Source organism: Dermacentor variabilis, chromosome 2 (genome assembly GCF_050947875.1).
Source record: "Dermacentor variabilis isolate Ectoservices chromosome 2, ASM5094787v1, whole genome shotgun sequence".
Taxonomy (NCBI): domain Eukaryota; kingdom Metazoa; phylum Arthropoda; class Arachnida; order Ixodida; family Ixodidae; genus Dermacentor; species Dermacentor variabilis.
Window position 1 is genome coordinate 268,306,167 of NC_134569.1, and position 21,706 is coordinate 268,327,872.

The 21,706-nt window shown below is 43.5% G+C and overlaps 1 protein-coding gene and 1 pseudogene across 1 annotated transcript in view; one reads left to right on the forward strand and one right to left on the reverse strand.

The window, feature by feature from the left end:
* LOC142571267 (uncharacterized) overlaps positions 1-21,706 on the reverse strand; it is a 213,498-nt gene that overhangs the window by 136,300 nt on the left and 55,492 nt on the right. The gene's annotated exons all lie outside the window — the stretch shown is intronic.
* Positions 1-21,706, forward strand: part of LOC142573382 (uncharacterized) — a 79,127-nt pseudogene that overhangs the window by 16,014 nt on the left and 41,407 nt on the right.

The following is a 21,706-nucleotide window of genomic DNA, read 5'->3' on the forward strand; positions in this document are numbered from 1 at the left end:
GCCGCAAAAACTAGTTAAGGTATTAAGCATTTGCCAAATAAAATGGAATGCTTTTTTTTGCTTGAAAACCGATTAAAATTTGTTAATTCATTACGGGCAGTTCACGCATATTGGCGAATTTCTTTAGGGTGTCCTCTCCTCGTTTTTGCTGTGCTGCGAAGAAAACGACGATGGAGTTCCGTTTGAGCTCCCAGATCTTGGATTCCTTCAGGCTTCTTCCATACGAGCCAAGCCATTTGGTTCGTTTGTGACCACAAGAATTGCAGATATCCTGTTTTATAAAATGATGACACATACTTTGTGAGCTGGCCATCACAGTAGGTTTCATCTTTTTTGTTTTGTTTCTCGCCATGTACTGAGATGGTTACTAAAATTATAATTATTGCAGGTACCTATCCAGACGGTTCTATCAAGGAGTGGGCTGTGAACTCTTCGTTCGGTACCCAGAATTAACTTATGCCTTTGGATGTGGTTACGTACGTCTAAGTTCTTTAGTCCGATACATAGTGTGCCATTGCTGTGATTGCTTTTGTTTTGTGTTAAGCATGTAGTGTTTTACTTGCTTGTTTATAATTTGAGGTGTTTTGCTCACAATAAGTTAAAAATTTTCAGAAGGGTCTCATAACATTTCTATTTAAATATAGCTTATCAATGTGGTTGTAATTGAGCACAGTAAGTCTATAGCTGCAAACCAGTTGGTGAGTTACTCGTACAACTTAGACCATGAAAAGGAAGTTTACACTAGAGTGGGATGGAATGCATAAGGCAGGCATTAATTGCCCAGCCATTATGGGTGGCTTATACTACACATAAAAAAGTGTAAAATTATTGAATTCTACCGGTATTAAATACAGGACATAGACTTGCAGGTACACAAAGAAGCTTGACAAGGAGTTATTGTGTTGGCAGCAGTTTAACAAAGTATGTTAGGAGTAACAGTAGTGAGAGGAAGACAGTTTTGTGGATTCAAAAGAAAGTGGGTATAGCCAATATTTTGGTTGCCATTAGAGGAAAGAATGAATTAGCTGGCCAAATAATTCATTACACCAGTGGCCTATTGGGATTACAGAAAGGGTGTCAAAAGAAGTGCAGTTGAGAGAGAACTAAGTGGTGTGATGAGGTTAGGAAATTCTCAATCATGAGATGCGGTGACCTGGTGCTATGATATGGGTGACCTGAGTGCTATGATATGATATGGGTGACCTGCTAGATGATATGGGTAATTGGGGACTGCTTGTGGATGTTCCTGTGCTGCAACTGTATGTTAATGACTAAATTGTAGTATGCCTAAAATTACTTCAGGCATATTGTGGAGCATGTTTTATACCCGGGCAAAATTAATGTTACTTTCGTAGCACGCTGCTACACCAGAACGGTACATGCCCTGTGAATATGTTGACAACGGCAATGGATGAATTAGTAGGCGCACCATGTATTTGAAATTTTGAATAATGTGTGGAAAATAATAGGCTTATAGTTCAAAATAGCTTTCAAATTAACTTTGGTGCAAATGAAGTTATTCATTGAAACCGCATTAACATCATCGGCCATCACGACACAGGAAAGGACACCATTGCAGTAAAGAAAAGCAGAGAAAGAATGAGTCTTCCTGGCATCTTGGATAGCTTAGAACATTTGAAATCACAAGCAAAGTAGTGGCAGCTTTTCATTTAGTAATATTTTATTTCTAAAGCATTTTTAGGAAGGCAATGCAATTCATAGCAGCGAATTGAGTTCGTCGAATGCAATCGCTAGTGAGTGCATTCTGCAGGAAGTAGCCCTACGCTCTTTTGTCTGACAGCCTGCAAATAACACAGTGAAGTCCATTAAAAGTGCCATTAAATGTTTCCATGTGACGCAAGTATTATTTGTGATCTGCGAAGGTCCTCAATTACTCTCAAGGCCTCCTGAATGTTTAATATACCTTCTTTACTATGTCTATTGCATCAAACATTACAATGGTAATAACTTCCACACCGCGGCGATTGGGAACAAATCATGGCTCCTCCAGATTTTTGATTGTCAAGGTATTCAGCCTAGGACATTTAGTCCGAATGGAAGTCCCTTTGAAAATATAATTCATAGAAATGTGATTAATGTATATCAGTTTGTGAAATGACTGACAAGGTATGAAAGGTGAAATAGTTGTCTGAAGTGTTTTATGTTTTTGTGTGCTAGGATTCCTGGATAATGTTTATACGGCAGACATTCAAGAAGGAGAGGCGCAAACTGTCAACAGAACGTGTCTTGGCGCACCGCCAGAAGTTTGGAACTGCATCAAAAAGACCAAGAGCAGCGGAATCCTCTGAAAGCGCGGGGTCGGATGAACTACTGCGCGGCAATCCTGGAAAAGTTTTGGTGAGTGATCCTTGCATTTTTTGCGTACTCTCCACAGTTTGGCATGGCGCTGGTCAGTATCTCCACTGATATATTTGTGGATATTACACTTGAGTAAGGGCGGGTTTTCTTTTTGCTCTTGACCAGGGGCGGCACTTACATTAGGGTGTGTTATTCGATAGACATTTCCTGGCTGCGGTAATACCTCTTATTATTTTGTACCTATAGAGCGAATGCTATTATCATGCATTTGTTCACACACACGTCATGTGTCTGGTGGCTGTCTAGCATCGCCAATGTAGCTGTGGCTGCTGCCCAAGCTCCTTTTGATGGCATGCACTCACGGGGGATAGATTGCCTGTTGCCCTGAGACTTTTCACAACAATGTCCGAAGACACCACCCGGGGTGTGCTCAAACTGGTGGAGCGTACAAGCTGCAGCGACACTCTTCAAGTGCTTTGTTTTTTGCCTTTTTGCTCTAATTTAGGGTCCTAACTTTGGGGTATGGTACTAACGTGAGTGTGGCCTTTACTTGAGTGCATGCGGAATGCGTGCTGAATGAAAGTACTGGCAGATTTGTGCAGATTGACAAGATTTAGATTACTCATTGCATAGGATGAAATAACAGTGCACGCAGCGCTCTTAGTTGTATACACCCTTCGAAATATCTGCTCCTTTTGGGGCTCATCTTTCCCTCAAACAATATTCATAATCTAGCTTGCGTGTATTTTCTTTCTTCAGTGAAGCGCGCCAAGTAAGTTCAGGTCACAAACAGCAAGGGTGTTATCTGCGTGACATAGCATTCTTGACAGGGAAATAGCAAGTGCGACGTTTTCAAGAAAGGAAACGCAAGCACGACGCATGACAATGCTGAGTGCACGATGCATGCCCAAGTGGGCAAACATATTTTAGCGTAGCATTTACTTGGCCCCTTCACACTTCGGATAGAATCTGACATATGCCATTGAACTCCATGATTTTTTCATGTTTCCGTGACCGGTGTACTTTAACTCACACTCACAATGCAGGCAGACATGTCGGGGCCTAGCGGAGAGGACAAGTGTAGCCTGGCACAACGTGAAGCGTGGCTTATTGAGGAGTACCTGAAGGAGAACCTTCATGGTGAGCAATTTCAGTGTAGGCTGCAGCGGACACATGCTGCAAGAGTGAAAGAGCTGCGCCAAATTCCTGTTGATGCAGCTGCTAAGAAACATCCGTACATTCAAAACATTGCGTCGGTGAGTTGTTTGTGGGTGGTAATAGGCCACCACCTATGTTGTAACAGTTTGCCATATGCTCACTCTGCCTGTTTCTTATTTGGTCATATTTCTTGTTGCTTTTGATCGTTTCCTGCCTTGCATATCAACATTAGCTGAAATTGGCCGTTACCACTAATTTCTAGGTTTTTCTTTTGTCTTGTTGCCAGTATAATATATCGGCGCTAAATCTCCCATATATTTGTCTCCGTTATTGAATGGTATCTTCACATCAGGGAATCGCCCCACAGCAGGTAGTGCGGAAAAGCACAAAATGATGAACATGAAAGGCTGCTAATTTGCACCACAAAGGCAATGTTTGCATCCATGTCAAAAACGGTCCAATACATGTTACTGCAATCACCCCTCAAAAAGGCGTCTTAGTGTACTGTGCTTTTATTTTTGCTCTTGCATTGCTTGTCGTGTATTGTGCAAATAGCGTGCAATGAGAGCAGTAAGCAGTTCTCTCTTTATCGCTCACTTTGGTGGCAGGCAATTTTGAAGGCTCTCCCAATGAAAGAATCATTTCAGTAGTGACTGGCATTGCTGATACTGGTTTGGCTGACACGTCTGGATAATATTGTTTTTGAGTGGTGTAGCCACAAATATATTTAGGGAGGTGTTCTCTGCCGTTAGCAACAATTCCCTCCTCCTTCATCCTCCCTCCCCCCCTCTCTCTCTCTCTCTCTCTCTCTATATATATATATATATATATATATATATATATATATATATATATATATATATATATATATATATATATATATATATTGCAACGGGGGGTGTTCGCCTAGCAGCACTAGCTCTAGGTTGCAGCGGTAGGCTTAAAACAGGTCGGTGCTATCTCGAAACGGGGAAGCACGCACACCTTGTCGTCTTCTTCTCATCCACTAGCACCATGCCCGCTGCCCAGTGCCTTCAGTACAATCACTCCGCACCGAAAGAGGAGCCAACCTGGCGACCTAAGGGCACGAAAACACAGAAGGGTCATGGCACTGCTTGAGCCGGGAGACGTGCACAATTTCCTGGCCGCGACGACGCTGGTCGGAAGGCGCTCCCGTTGGCTCGATGAGGTAGTTGACCGCGGATGTTTTCTTCAGTACCCGATAAGGACCGTGGTACTTGGAGAGGAGCTTAGAGGAAAGGCCTGGAGGAGGAGAGGGCACCCACAACCAGACCAGCGAGCCAGGAGCAAAGCACGTAGCCGCAGTTGATGAATCATGGCGATGCTTTTGGCGCCACTGGTCCTGGGATGTCAACGAACGAGCGAGCTGGCGACATTCTTCGGCGTAAGCAGCCGCTCTAGAAACAGTCGTGCACTCCGAAGCATCTGGTCGGTAAGGCAGAATCGTGTCCATAGTGCATGAAGGTTCGTGTCCGTAAAGGAGAAAGAAAGGGGAGAACCCAGTGGTGCTTTGCGTGGCGGTATTGTAAGCGTAGGTGACGAAAGGCAGAATGCGATCCCAATTCGAGTGGTCAGATGAAGCATACATGGCCAACATGTCACCAAGGGTGCGGTTGAAACGCTCTGTCATCCCATTAGTTTGAGGATGATATGCTGTGGTGGTACGGTGAATGATGCGACACTCCTTTAGCAATGCTGCAATGACGTCGGAGAGAAAAACGCGACCGCGGTCGCTCAGTAATTCTCTAGGTGCTCCATGGCGTAAAATCAGGTTTCGAAGGATAAAACTGGCGACGTCTTTTGCTGTGGTAGATGCTAGGGCTGAAGTTTCGGCGTACCGCGTGAGGTGGTCGATAGCGACAATAACCCAGCGGTTGCCACTTGGAGTGTTGGGAAGCGGACCGTATAGGTCAATGCCGACGCGGTCGAACGCACGCGCGGGGCATGGTAAAGGTTGCAAGGGACCGGTGGCATGTTGAGGTGGCGTCTTGCGTCGTTGGCATATGAGGCAGGACCGGACGTACTGGCGAACGAAGCGGTACATACCGCGCCAGTAGTACCGAAGCTGGATGCGAGAGTATGTCTTTAAGACACCAGCGTGGCCGCATTGGGGATCGTCGTGGAACGTGGCGCAGATGTCAGGGCGCAGGTGTCGGGGTATAACAAGCAACCACTTGCGACCGCTCGAATTGTAGTTGCGGCGGTACAGCAGGTTATCCCGAATGATGAAGTGCGCGGCTTGACGACGGAGCGTTCGAGAAATTGGCGCTGGCGACTGGCTAGACAGGAAGTCAATAAGCGAAGAGATCCATGGGTCCTTGCGCTGCTCTGATGGCATGTCGGTAATGTTGAGGGCGAAGGCTCCATGTGTGGAAATAGACGAGTGGACAGGACCGGAGGGCAGGGGTGACCGGGATAGAGCGTCTGCGTCTGAATGTTTTCGGCCGGAGCGATAAACAACGCGGATGTCGTACTCTTGCAGGCGCAATGCCCAACGGGCGAGCCGACCAGTTGGATCTTTTAATGAAGATAACCAGCATAGGGCATGATGGTCGGTCACGATGTCAAATGGACGCCCGTACACATAAGGACGAAATTTTCCGATTGCCCAAATGATGGCCAGACATTCCTTTTCAGTAACCGAGTAGTTCGCCTCGGCTTTGGCAAGGGTGCGGCTGGCATACGCGACGACGTACTCTTCGAAGCCATCCTTGCGTTGTGCAAGAACAGCGCCGAGCCCGACACCGCTAGCGTCCGTATGGATCTCAGTTGGTGCAGATGGATCGAAGTGTCGCAGTACTGGAGGAGAGGTGAGAACGCGTCGCAGTTCTTGGAATGCGTCGTCGCATGCCGGGGACCAGGCTGATAGGTCAGAACTGCCGGTGAGAAGCTGCGTCAAGGGGGCGATGATAGAGGCGAAGTTACGGATGAAGCGCCGGAAATATGAGCACAAGCCGATGAAACTGCGAAGCTCTTTCATGGATGTAATAGCACCGAGTCTCACCCATATATTTAACCTTTGTTTGGCAAATGGTGTCTTTCCTCAGCAAATGCAGATTGCAAGAGTAGCAGTTGTTTATAAGAAAGGTGACAAGAATGACTTTGCAAACTATAGGCCTTTGTCAATACTACCTGTTTTCTCGAAAGGGCTTGAGAAAGTAATTTTGACCCGGATGAATAACTTTTGTAATAAGCATAATATACTGACACCTTCACAATTTGGTTTTCGGAAACACCGGTCCACCGAACTCGCTTTATTAGAACAAAAAGAATACATTCTAAAATCTCTTGATGACAGGAATTTAGCATTAGGAGTATATGTAGATTTTTCGAAGGCTTTTGACCACCTGAACCACAAGTTACTTTTAAAAAAGCTTCAAGTATATGGCTTTAGAGGAACGCAGTGGTGGTCCAACTGCGCCATTTGCGCCATTTTGATACAATTCTACTTGTCTGCGCCTCGCTGCGCCCAACGAAGCGCAACTTGCGCCAAGTGCGCCAAAGCGCCACCTTTGCCTTGCTAACACAACCATAACACAACCGTAGAACGAGTATAGCTTCTATTTGTTCTTGGTCTGGCAACCAGCCCCAGGCACGCCGATCGGCTTGTTTGTCAGGTTATGGCTTGTTGCTTGTCTATCATTTTCCCGCGCATTCGTCCAGCATTGAGCAACGGGAAATCGCCTTCCGACACACGGCCACACGGTTCGGAGAATGAGCAAACGTAAGTATGGTCTCTTCATTAGGCGCTGCGTTGTTATCGCGGAAGCTGTTATCGCAAAGTTTAAACGAGCCGGTGATTACGTTGCAGCGGGCTAAGCAAGTTGTCGGTGAATCGCATCGTGCAAACGCGTACGTACTACCGTGTTGGTACTGTACTTGAGCGACAGCGAAGCAAACGTCTTGAAACGACATAGTCTGCGCCATATATAGCATGAAGTAGTAGCATTATAAAACAGTGTATTCGGCGATACTTTCACGGGATTAGCACCGGGCAGGTTGGCATCTGCGAGCGAAAACATTTCCGGTCTTGTTCGCTCGTAGCCATCATACCTTGCTGGTGAGGCAGCGCACTGACACGGACACAGTGAAGACAAACAGGAAAAGACGACACTCGCTGCACTCGCAACTATTTTGTTTCAGAACTGTTTGTCTTCACTGTGTCCGTGTCAGTGCGCTGCTTCACCAGCAAGGTATGATGATCACTCACCAACTAGCCCAAATTTCCACTTTACTCGCTCGTAGCAGCTGATCGCTCGACAGCGCCGATATCGTTGCTAGGCCTTTTCCGGTTCACTTCAAAGCTAAAGCTTAAGGCGCTTCGGAATTAATCACCGACGCTCACTAGCCGCAATATTTTTTTATCGTTGTCGCTCATCGCATTAATTGTATACAAAGAACAAAATACGCTTATATCGGCGGAGCCGTCGGCTGCGATGCGAGCACAGGCTGGGTCGCCTGCCGTCGGTAGCCGTGTACTCAGCTGAGCTCGAGAAGTATCGGAGCTCTCGTCCGTGTTTAGCGTTTGACATTGGATATCGTTTTTCATAAAATGTACAATTTAAGCATCGCTTTATCTAACGGAAGTTATTTTGCTTGAAAGAAGCTGCAGCCGATATTTGCGTTCCCGGCCGCGGAGGCGCGCAAATTCGCGGTAGTCTTGAGTTACTCTGTAGGCTCACTTATACAGTAACTGTACGTTAGTCGATTGGCCCGCCGTTTGTGCGGTGCGCCGGCCGAAGTTTGAACACTTCTCGCGCGGCAGACGTCTACGGCACTGGAGACTGGTTCTCCATTACGGCGTTTGCCGCTAGCATGTGCGTTGATTTCAGACTACAGTCGACGTCAGCTCTTGTAGATCGCGTACTACTTAATAGCCTTACGACGGCTTGTTGCTTTTGCTGCGGAAGAATTAATATGACGTTGAAGAGTAAAGAATGTTCAAGTGTAAGGAAAGAGTATTCACATAACTTACTTTTTAGCTTGGTGTACTGGGAAAGAATGTCGCCAGTGCGATTATTGGGAAAGATGATTTTTTGTTATTACAGCTGATGGTGCCCCAATTCTCATTTCTAGAAAATAAGTTGACTGGTGTATTTTCTTGTTCTTTCTAGGGCGAAGTACCAAGTTCAAGGAGTCTGTGCTCAATGAAATTGACAGCAATAATGACCCCATTCATCTTTGGTGCAAACAAGGAGTTGAAGACACACAAGCACTCTGTGTTGTCTGCAATTGCACTATTGATTGCTCACAACATGGTATTGCTGCAGTAAAACGTCATGCGACAATGAAAAAGCACATCCATGCGACTGCAAAATACAGAGACAAAGATGGAAACCTCCAGCCTCCTAAATTGGTGCAAGCGGCTTTGAACTTTTCACCGAGAGCATCTAGCACCTCTCTACAAGATCAAGTTTGTAAGGCCGAAGCAATTTTTGCCATGTCTATCACAACCAAGTGCATCCCATTTTCATGGGGCGACACCGCAACAGAAATCTACCACACGATGTTCCCAGACAGCAGTGTTGCCAAGGGTTTCAAATGTGGCAGGTCGAAGCTGTCACGCATTGTGTCTGATGGACTAGGACCATATTTCAAGTCAAAAGTGGTGGATGAACTATGTCATCCGGGTGTCTTCTATTCTATCATGGTGGATGAAACTCCAAAACCTGACCAGCGAGTGCAGCAACTTGATGTGCTTGTAAGGTTCTTCTCTGAAGCAGAACAGCATGTTGTCGTGGAACATGTCCAGTCATATAATCTTGGACGGGCCACCGCTGAGATCATTGTCGGCTGTGTAGAAGATGCACTTGTTGAGCTGCCACGACAGGGCATCATTTGTTTCTTTAGTGATGGTCCTAACGTCATGAAAAGTGTCAGAAAAAAGCTAGAACAGCATCTGACATCAAGCATTGCCGATGTCGGTCACTGCAGCTTACACAAAGTCCACAATGCTTTTGCAAAGGGCTTAGATGCTTTTGGATCTGATGTAGAAGAAGTGGTAAGAAATGTTTACTATTACTTCAAATCTGCTGTCCGTTCAGAGCTATTGAGAGAAAGCCAGGAAGTCCTAGGTATTCCATCGCATGTGTTTTTGCGACATGTGTCGAACAGGTGGCTCACTTTACAAGAATCACTGTGCCGTATTCAGGAGCAGTTTGATGCCATTAAGGACTACTTTGAAAAAGCAAACAAGACTGGCCAGCGGTCTGCCACCCAAAGTCTTCATAAGAAACTGGCTGCGGCATTCTCGCAGAAACCACTCTATGCTAAGATACTATTCCTGAAGAACTGTGCTGAGCTATTCACTGGCTTCCAGAAGCTGTTTCAGAAACAAGAACCACTTTTGCACATTCTTCATGCGGAATTGTTGTTTTTAGTTCATCGAGTTCTTGGCCGCTTCTTACGCAGTGACGCCTACCAGGGCAAAACAGTTGATGATCTGAAGAGCCTTAACCTGCAAGACTCCACACTGTGGAAGACAAAGCCCGAGTTGGGTATGGATATAGATGACGCTATGCGGACCTGGGACATCCCTGAAAGAAAGCGTTTGCGACTTGGGGCCCGCGCTTTTTACATAGCGTGCTCACAAGACTTACTGCAAAAGCTACCTCTTGAAAACAAACTGCTGCAACATGCAAGCATTCTTGGCTTGCACTTCACAGATGCAGACTCGGAAGTCCGCTCACTGCGATACCTTGCTTCACAACTGCCACAAGTGCTACAGCTGAATGAAGTATCTTCATTAATTGACGAATGGTACATGCTCAAATGCGATCCACTGAACAGCAGCGAAGTTGCAGTGCCTGAAAGGATTGACAGCTCATGGGCTAGAGTATTTCAACGGAAATCAGCTGCTGGTGAGCAAAAGTACCCACTGCTTGCAAAACTCGTGAAAGCCCTCCTGTCTCTCCCGCATGGTAATGCAGATTGCGAGAGAGGGTTCAGTATAAATAAGCGTCTGCTTGAGGGCCGTGCCTCTTTGTCTGTTAATAGCCTGAATGGACTACGGCAGGTTAAGACATATTTGCAAAGGTACAACGGGGATGCCACCAAAGTACCCCTGTCACCTAAGCTGGTCCGATGTGTAAAGAAGGCAAGGACATGTTATGCAGATAGGCTTGAAAAGGAAAGTGAAGATTCGGAGGTGACGAAGCCTGCAACCACACAGACCCAGCCCAATGCCATTACTTTGGAACAACTGAAAAGGGGCTTAAATGAAAAGGTTGCATCATGCCGTGCATTGCTTAAACGTGCAGAAGAGACAATCTCTTCTGGCTTGGCTCACAAGAGCATGGAGCAGGTTCAAAATGGGCAGCAGTTGTTAGCTGAAGGGAATGCGAGCCTGGCTACTGCACTTCTCGAGCTTGACGAGCTGAAAAAAAAGTAGCAAAAGGCACTGACGGAAAGAACTTTCCATGTTTTCATTGTGCAATATGTGTGGGTTAAATGTAAAAAAAAAATTATTATTCATGTTTTAAAGCTTATTTAGCAGTGTAAACAAGACATACTCAAATGGTGCATGTAGGCACGTCTAAATAGCGAAATTATTTATAGTTTTGATACAGCTGTGTATGTCTAGTCATTCTCTATGGCCGACAGCACAAAATTTTGCTTTGGCATTTCTAGTCACTTTTGTACAATGTTTTATTGCATAAAACTGTTCTCTAGTACTGTTTAAAAGTGCTATTTAAGAAGGCAAATAAAGTCTGTCTGCAACATACCATGGTTTCTTTGCTGGAGGCACACGAGCTAAATAACTGCGCTGCGTCGTTCTTGCTTGTGTCTATTTACTCTAAAGAAATACTGAACAATTGTACAGTAGTAATAAGCTGCACCAAATGTCATACATTTGCTTTTCTCCTGCTCCAATTGATCCAAAACGCAAAATTTTGTGCTATAGAACTGCTACAAAATGCTAATGTGGCTGCTCCTAAATTGCTACAAACCAGCCTTTTTCCTGCTCTAAAAGTTGCTCCAAATCTGAAATTGGCTGGACCACCACTGGGAACGTCATTGATGCTTCTGAGCAGCTATCTCGGAAGTCGACAACAGTATGTTGAAATAAACGGTCACCGATCCAATGTTAAAACTCTCTCTTCCGGCGTACCGCAAGGCAGCATTATGGGCCCGTTTCTTTTTAACATATACGTGAATGACATAACACAAATAGACAGAGAAATAAAAATGGTCATATATGCTGATGACACCAGCTTATTCTTTTCAGCCGCGTCTGCCTCGAACGTGGTCATGAAAGCAAATACAGCACTTAGGCAGCTTGAGCAGTGGACAAAATATAACGCTCTAAAAATTAACACTTCCAAAACAAAGGCCATTATTTACCGTCCAAAAAACAAGGATGTTCATATTAACGATGATATCATTCTTAATAATTTTAAAATAGAGATAGTAAATTCCTTTAAAGTACTAGGTGTACTTTTCAATGAGAAAATGACGTGGGATGACCACACAAATTACGTAGCATCTAAACTGTCACGTGTCATCGGATCGATTTACACTCATAAGGACATCCTCCCTATAAAAGTGAAATTGCTCCTTCACAATTCATTGTTCTGTTCGCATCTAAATTACTGTCATTTAGTCTGGGGGGAAACATCCTTCGCGAATTTACGAAAATTACACGTTCAGCAGAAAAGAATGCTCAGAATAATATACAATGTAGCATATGACCACCCATCTAAACCGCTCTTTATGAAAGACAACATAATGCCGATTCATGACCTGTACGCATACCGCCTAATCACTAAATACATTACCGAGGTCAAAAATAACGTCTCGTTCATTGCACAATTGGCATCACTGCAGAAAAGAAATTTCGCTTACGCAACTAGAAACACCGATATTTGGCACATACATTCATTCAGAACAGGTTACGGACAACATATGCTCAGAAACACTCTTCCACATCTCTTAAACCTATGCCAACATTACAATTTAAATCTCCAACGCACCCGGTCAAAAGATTTGCGCCATTTTGTTTCACTTATAAGTGGAAGGGCAGCACTTTCTGTTTGAAATATACGATATGATAATATGCACATCGCTTTGTTTTTTTTTTTTGGAATTGTACATTTTTTGTAAAAATTGTCATTTGTGATATTGTGATATTGTGATATTGTGATATTTTGACTGTACTCACATGCTTGTACTGTTTGCCTTTTTTTTCTAAACATCATGTATTGTATCGGGGAGGCGAGAGCCCGTCAAGCTGGATATCTAGCTTTTTCTCTCCCCCTCCCTCATCCTTGGGATGGAAAATAAAGGCATTATTATTATTATTATTATTGCGAGAGGTACGGGGATCGATACCCAGCACCTCCACCAAATGCAACGGGGGGTGTTCGCCTAGCAGCACTAGCTCTAGGTTGCAGCGGTAGGCTTAAAACAGGTCGGTGCTATCTCGAAACGGGGAAGCAAGCACACCTTGTCGTCTTCTCATCCACTAGCACCATGCCCGCTGCCCAGTGCCTTCAGTACAATCTATATATATATATATATATATATATATATATATATATATATATATATATATATATATATATATATATAGAGAGAGAGAGAGAGAGAGAGAGAGAGAAAGAGAGAGAGAAAGAGAGAGAGAGAGAGAGTTCCGGCGGATGATCAGCCTCGCCCTAGGTGATGCCTTGGGTGCCAAGAAAAAGGACCTGATGCCTCTGCTGGATGTGGTCAGCAAATCGTGTGGGGCAAGGCGCAAGAAACGTACGTTGTGGAAGGCTGCTCTATGTTCAGCTTTCAAATGCAAGCGCGTCTTGGTGTGCAAATTGCGAATTACACCAGTCGAACTGAGCAAAAGTTAGAACTTCTGTCTGGAATAACCAGAAAATAACATGAAACTGGCCCTCATTCCTGTAGCATTTCCAGAGAGCCCTTTTCAAAATTTAGCATTTGACTGAGGCTGTGCTTTGTTTTCATATTGTGTCCAAGAACAGCAAAACTAAATTTGTCTTACTCCGATTTGCCTAAGCTTGGAACACTGGAATTAAGGGTTTGGTCCATGATTACCTCTGCAGCTAAGGAAATATGTAAAACTATTGTAATGATAAGAATTGCCCACTTGCCTTCTTCCATGAATAGATAAGAAGACTACAGAAATGTTGCTAAAATACAAAAAATCACCAGCCGCTCCCCTGTCGAGAAAATAGGGGTAAGCGAAGCTTTCCGTGTGTATGTGACATTCGTGATGATTTTCTTTCTTTGTTTTTCTCTCTTCCTTTCTCTCTCTCTCTTTATCTTTCTGTTTCTATCTCTCTCTCTCCTCTCTCTATTTTTATTTCTCTCTGTCTCTAATTTACTCTTTTTCTTCTTCTTCCTTTCTCTCTCTGTCTCTTTTTCTTCCTTTTTGTGCCTGGTATGTGCCATTGAGCATGGACCCTTTCTGCACTATCGCCAGGATGGGCCCACTTTACAGCGCGACACCGCCGCCGCCACCCCTACCGCCGACACTTGTGAGCCTATAAAGCTTCGCTTAAAAGGCTTTAGTTATCAGTAGTATTCCCATGTCCACATTCTTGGTCGTGGGAACGGACGCCACAACGACAGCACAATAGATAGTGCAACGCACACCTAATTCGCAGGTAGTGAGTTAGACTCCGAATGGCTCAACTTGTTTTCTCGTCCACTGTTATTAACTTATCATTTGTACATTTCAATTAAAACTACAAATAATTTTCCCTGTGCTTCCCCTCATATCTGTTATCTTCATGTAAATGCATCGGAAGGGGACCTATCAACCTGACATTTTTTGTCTTTTAATTTCTTGCTTCTCTTTAAATAAAAATGCACTAAGTATTCAATTTGATATATGAAGTCAGCTTTTTTTCTGGACATAATCACTATGCATTTGCAATAATACTCAGGCATACAGCGCGTAAAGCTCTTAGAAGCAACAAAGGCATACATGTGCAACTTGCAAGAAAGCCCTTTCATCGAAAGCGACTATGCAGCATTGAATTCTTCCTATATACTGTGAAGCGAATATTTCTGTGTTAGAATAATCTTGAACATGTGAAATTCAAGGTAAGAAGGAATTGTTTTCATTTCTATTGCAGATGTCCGAACAGTGCTCATTGTTATGCTGATGGCAAAACTTCTGCATGAACTCAAGACATGTGATGCAATTTTCGTTTCACTGGTACGTTAAATATACATTGTTGTATTCTTCAAGAATACACATGCTGTGCCCTTGCAAATGTATTAGATGCTGAATTTTTCTGTCACTTTCTCTATATTAGAATCTTACGTACTCATATGCTTGAAAATCTTCAATGTTATTAGCATTGGTTATACTTGATGCGTTTTATTGTTAAATCTTCACTTCATTGGCCTTGTAAGAAGACTTATTGACTCGTCAAGGGTCCTTAGTGAATTAAGCACCCACTAACCTAAAGGTTCAGTAATGAATCATAGGACACGAATCGAAGCTATAGGGTGGAAAATTGGGTCAGTTCGTTCAAGTTCATTATCATGGCTGCACAAAAGGAATGACCATAGAGAAAAACACGCAGGACAAGTGCTGATCTAACAGCTGAAAGTTTACAGCTATGTGCAAGGAATAAACACAAAAAGCCTATCGCCTGCGTGTGCCAAGCAGTGATGGGAGGAACAAATGCAAAACTCATGTTTTCTTTGTTGAGAATCATGTTGAGAATCACGAAACTGTCGAACTTGGTCCGAGCTAAAAAAGCACACGCGCATGTTGTGCCTGTTGTTCCTTCAGCTCCGGGCGAAGTTAAAATGCCTTTGTCATAACGCAAAAACAAACAGTAGGACAGTCAGGGAGAAACCTGTGCTGTGTAAACCATGACATTCGTTTTGTTGCTAGTGTCTGTTGCATGGTGTATAACATTCCACTATGTTGTGGAAAACCGTACATTTGTCAGACTGGTACCTGCCTTAATGAGAGGCTGTGCCAACACTATATGAAGTGCATAGCTTCACTTCTACAAGCGAATTGTCGCATGTGGTTGTAAGGCATTTTTCTGAAGAAGGCGCGTCATAATCAGGAACAAAGTTTAAAATGTACATGACATCATTGACTCTATAGAAAAGAAAAACCGTGAATTTGGCATTTCTGTTCTGTCAACTAGTTGACAACGAAATCTGTCGTGAAGATTTGCTTTAAAGGGATCGTGAAACGATTTTGACGATAGTCTACAACTGTACTGAGTTGTCAGTTGCCCTTCTGATCATTAATTGACGCGTCTAAGTGCTCTGTGTAAAGCTTATAATTTATTATACTGTTCAAAAAAGCACATCGCTACCGTGTGCAGCACGCAACTCTTCTGAGTTTTTAGCTGCCCCTGACCAAGTGACGCGTTTGGCCATATGACGTCAGTAGGGGAGCTATCCAATTGGCTGCCCAGGGCGCGTCATCGATAACTTTTCCAACATTATGCTTAACAAATGTTGTTTGTAATAGTTAAAATGTTCGTTAATTTCTTTCTATAACAGGGAAGTAACAGAAAGAGGATGCGCAAGGACAATGTATCACTACACTAAAGCACCTTGTGCACGCAGGAAGTATCGTCTGTTTGTGTTACAACGTGGTCCTTGGTGACGAGCGCTGCGCGGCCAGTGTTGGGCTCGATCTTTCATTATGTGAGAACCATGATTCGCCCTTGTTTCGTTTTAGGCTGCAAACATTGCAACTGGCATTGTTGAGCTGCGACGTTTAGTCTACGCCTCTGCAAGACAGCAGACGAGGGAAGTGGCTCCAGTGCATCCGACTGCCGGTATCTGATCAGCACCAGCATCTGCACATTTGTGGCCGTCACTTCATGCCAAAGGATTCCTACCACAATAGTTTAGCATGTCCGGTATTCGGATAAATGCAACCACAAGTCGACTGGGCATTTTACGGGATGAGAGGCGCAAACGTGAACAGCCTGCACGGTGAAGCCACCTGGTGGCACAAAGCTCAACCAAACACAAAGCAAGTATTTTATTCTGCTGACGTAAATTTTCGGTAGGAGCGCAATCTTGAACACATCATTTTAAATGTTTAAAATGTTTTACATTTGGTTACAGCAATGTTAGCTTTGTGTTTGGCTGGTTAAGCTCTCGCTCGGGATCGACGGGCCGGCGGCTAGTGGAGAGGTTGGAGAGGCTTCGCACACTGGCTCCAAGGCAACCGGAAGTACACCACTCGACGTCACATCATGACGTTGGGCCAGTGAAGGCAAAGCTTAGCTACGATCAATCGGCGAACGAGGGGAGAAAAAGCATGGCTATGGATGAAGGTAACTTGTAATAAACCGTAACTCTCCTAATATACAGGGTGTATACCAACCGGGAAATCCGGGAATCGTCAGGGAATTTGAATAGTCTGGAAATACTCACTGAAAATAAGGGAATTTGTGCTCCTATCAGGGAAAATTAGCCGTAAATTTACAGAAAGGGAACGAAAGTCGTGTTAATATTGGCTCCAGAACAGAGGAATCGCAACGAATTGTCACTGACGCCGTGTCATCGGCACGAGGTGTTGCCAGAGTAGTTAACGACCGATTTTCCAGACGCCCGATTTTTCGGACATGCCCGCACGGATTTGCGCAAATCCGCACGGATTTGCGGCCCCACCACGTACTCCATATAGTCAATGTATATCGCCCTGACTGCAGGTCTGAAATGGCATTAATCAAAGCCATCACATCCGCCATTTTGATTATCTCGCGGCCTCGAACAGGCACTCTCGCACGCAGATTCGCTAGCAGTCGTAGCCACCACCACGGCAACGTTAGGCCTAACTGCTTCGTTGGCGATTAAGCTTCTTGTGCCGTGCAGTGTTTTTCATTGAAAGAATTCGCCGCTGTCAGCAATGGCACCGACTCCGCCTTTGTAATCCTCGTGATTGGCTTCGAAGCTCGCATTGAACAGCGCGTTGCGTAATGCCAGTCTCCGAAAGTTAGCTTCGCCTTAGTCCGGCAGTGTTACGCGGTGAAGCGTAACAAGCGTCGGAAGAGGCAATTGTCACGGGACACAGTATGTATTCCTCAAATATACACGCGTGCACCCCCGTCTGCTGTCACAGTACGAGCACCAATATGCCTAATAGGTGTTCTGGCAGACCTTAATGGCTTTTTTGGACGTCCTTATGGCAATTTTAGCCCTTAAGGGCAGTTAAAGACATGCATTCATCTTCGCGGATTGCCCGATTCTTCGGATGCTTTTGCGGGCCCAGGGGGTCCAAGAAATCTGGTGTTGACTGCACAACTGACCAAAACGGTGCTTCAAGTGATCCATGGGGTGAACGCGTGGCAGAAGGAGGATGAGAACCGAAAGGATCGACGCACTGAGGTATTACTGGGAAAGAAAGCATGCCGCCGCCTCTTTGAAGGAGCTTGAGCTCAAAAAACAAAGTGTTGGCTGACGCCGAGATGCCGATGTCCCTCATGCAAATGAAAATAAACTCTTTAAAGCACTGAAACCCAACCCTGATATTTTTTGTACGGGCTGAGAGTATGTCAGGACATTTGAGATTGACTTCCCAGCTGCAGAGATAGAATCTTAGTTGTGACAAGTTCAGGGCTCATACCGATGAGCTTGCTATCAGTTCATAGAAATAGCTCATATTAAAAATATTTACTTATCTATGCATCTCCTTTTCATTTGTATTTGAATATGTTCGACTCAATTTGGAATGGGTTTCACCTTTTTTTTCGCTGTGCATTTTACTAACACCTGCCTTCTGCGTTCTTTTTAAATAAAATAGATATTACTCATTACTATCCAAACTGGATTAAGTAATCTTTTTGTTTCAACATGCTTACTAGAATGACAGCATCAGGGAACATGGTGTCGGCCTGTGTTCACATAAAACAAAGTTCTGGCTCATTCAGGGAATTTCGCAAATATGCTGAGGTAAAACTTGGAAAACTCTCGGGCTTTGGAAATGTCAACTTGCTGGACACCCTGATATAAGATGCTTCACAATTCAAAATTTTTAATGTGTTTGTTTTCTTTACGCGAATGTTTACTGTCACTTTACACCACGCGTGTACAAATTCTGCCCGAACCCTTTCAGGGACCCTTTAAGCGGCAGTACGAGGTTGCACACGCAAACAGGTTTTTTGTATATATTCTTTTCAGGTTGCCCTAAACTGTCAGTTGAAGTAATGGCTGTGTATAGTACACTCTTTATTAATCTAATGCCTTGTAACTGATAGTAATTCAGTCATGTCAGTGATTTCTGCAGAGAATTTTATGTGCACTCGCTTTTCTCAATTTTGTAAATTCTTTATTTACAGATACTGTCGGTCAACACCAGGACCAAGACAGGAGTGGTAACAATATATTAACATTCAGCAGTGAACGAAACAATAGAATACAATTAAACAGCAATATATGCCCTATTGTTGACAATATCAGGACAAATGTTCGGAAAACTGCTCATGGGTCCCTGCGTTTACAATGTTTCTAGGGAGACAACTCCAGTCCCGCGCTGTGGAAAAGAAGATTGAGTATTTGTAGCAATGCTTGTGAAATCATTTTCGTTAGCGTGTCTGCTATGTTTATTTCGCACTATGCGGGTCTTAGATTCATTTATGTAGCGAGGCTTATCAACAAGTAGCAGCTCATTAATGATTAAATAGAAAAGGCAAATTCGTTTTTCCTTCCTCCTGACACTAAGTAGGGGCAGGTTTGCCCTCGCGTAAAGTGGTGTTACGGCGTCTTGCCGGCGGTATCGGGAATAAATAAACCGCAATGCACGTCTTTGAACGTGCTCCAGTTTTGACAGTGAATCTTTCAAATACGGATCCCACACTTCGCATGCATATTCTAATATTTGGCGCACGAGCACTTTATAAGCAGTCAGTTTCGTGGCTGGAGATGCTAGTTTAAGACACATCGAACATAATCTAATCTCTGGTCGGCTTTCCCTACTCCTTTTTAATGTGTGGTGTCCAACTAAGGTGAGACGTTATTAAAATTCCGAGATATTTGTACTCGGTTGCGCGATGAAGTGTGAATGAAAAGTGTGTGAATGGCAGAGGTTTATGTTTGTGTGTGATGATCATACAAACAGTCTTTGCTGGGTTTAGAGACATCTGCCACGTGTCGCAACATTGGTGCACTTTTCCTAAGAAGTAATTTAAAAGTACCTGGTCACTAATCGATTTCACTTCTGTATATATGACACAGTCATCTTCGAATAACCTCGCTGTAACTGTGGCCGATTCTTCGATTAGGTCGTTAATATATAACAGAAACAACAGGCCCAAGAACTGAACCTTGTGGCATGCCTGATTTGACGTCACAGACCCCGGACCTATTTTCATCAATACTGAGAAACTGTCGGTGATCAGTAAGAAACTCCTCCACCCATTTGACTACACCTGTATTTCCTAAAATAACCTTTAGTTTAATTAACAGTTTAATTAACAAGGCTACCAATTTCCGTGGTGTTCCGATGGAAAGGTCTTCGTAAGGAAAGAACCTGGCGCAAGGGCAATAAGGATTGCCTCTGAACAAGACCTTGAGCTACTTGCTTAAGTTGGTTTCGTTTTTGTTGCTGCTGTTATTGTTAACCTTCACGATGTGTTGTACTTACGACTCCCTTAACACGTTCATAAATGAAAATAGCTATTGCAAGTAATTCTCCTTGTATCATTTAAATGCACAAAGCCTCAGAAATAAGATTGATGAAATTGAGGCTGATCTCGAGCTCATAAAATGTCACTTTGACATAATTGGATTTACAGAAGCATGGTACACATCAAATAGCGATGTTACACAGTTAACAGGTTATGACAACGTCTCTGTATTTAGGAAAGAAAGACGTGGCGGCGGCGTATCTTTGTATATAAAACAAGACCTTGATTATGGGGTTCTTCCGGAATTCACCGTAGTGTGTGATGATATTGAGACAGTTGGTGTGACCAATCATAATACGATTATACTTCTCACGTACCGACCCCCTAACGGATTAGTTAGCATCTTTCTTACTTACGTTGAGTCCTTTCTTGAATATACTACCCTCACTAAACGACATGTTATTATATTTGGTGACATGAATATTGATTTATTAAGAAACAATGCTAGCCAGGTGCACCCCTTCGAGTTGATGTTATCATATGGTTGTGAAAATATTGTAGATAAGCCGACTCGAATCAGTCAACACTCTGAAACGCTCATAGACTGGTGATTTACTAATTTACATTTAAATAAAAAAACATCCGGTGTCATTTTGACGAGCTTAAGTGATCACCTTCCTTTTTTTTCCTCCTTTTCCTAGGTGAAAAAAATGGATAGAGCTAAATTCCTCCGACAAATAATCTATGAAAATCACATTGCGCAGTACCATTCACTGATGGCTGACGTAGTCTGGGATGATATATATAGTGAAAGCAACCCGTGTAAGGCATATAACATTTTTTTAGAGAAAGTGCTTCACCACTATAACAGTGCTTTCCCACTCGGGCCTATAAAAAAGCACAGGAGTATAAGAAAAGAGTGGATTACTCCGGTATTATAAAGACGTATAAAAAGAAAGAACTGGCTGTTTGCTCGTTTCATAAAAACGAAAGATCCGGTTCATTTCACGGAGTTTAAAAAATTTCGTAACAACTTAACTTCAGATCCTAAGAAAGCAAAATCAGGTTACTACGACAACAAATGTTCCACAGTTATGAACAGTCCTAAATTATTGTGGCAAACAGCTAACCACATCATAAAAGGTGGCAAAGCACGCATTCCGCTGGATTTTTACATCGACGGTGAAAGATTTTCAGGTGTATCACTTGCAAACAAGTTTAACGAACATTTTCTCAATGCAGGTTCGCCAAATTGCTTACGCATGAACAAAGCGTTAACGCCTATCACTTCATATGTCCCTTCCACTAATAGCAATTCACTGTTTCTGATACCTACATCGGAGGAAGAAGTTGTAAGTGTTGTAAAGGCAATGAAGGATGGATGCTCGCCAGGAAATGACGATATTAGCGCACGCCTCATCAAGGCCGTACTTCCATTACTTGTGGGTTCTCCAGTATATATTTGTAATCTCATATTAGAGACCGGTATATTCCTTGATAACATGAAATTTGCACGCGTAACCTTAATATTCAAAGCAGGATGAAAAAATGATCTGATTAGTTACAGACCTATTTCTGTTTTGCCACTCTTTTCTAAGATCCCCGAACGCATAATATACACGAGTTTAAACAAATTT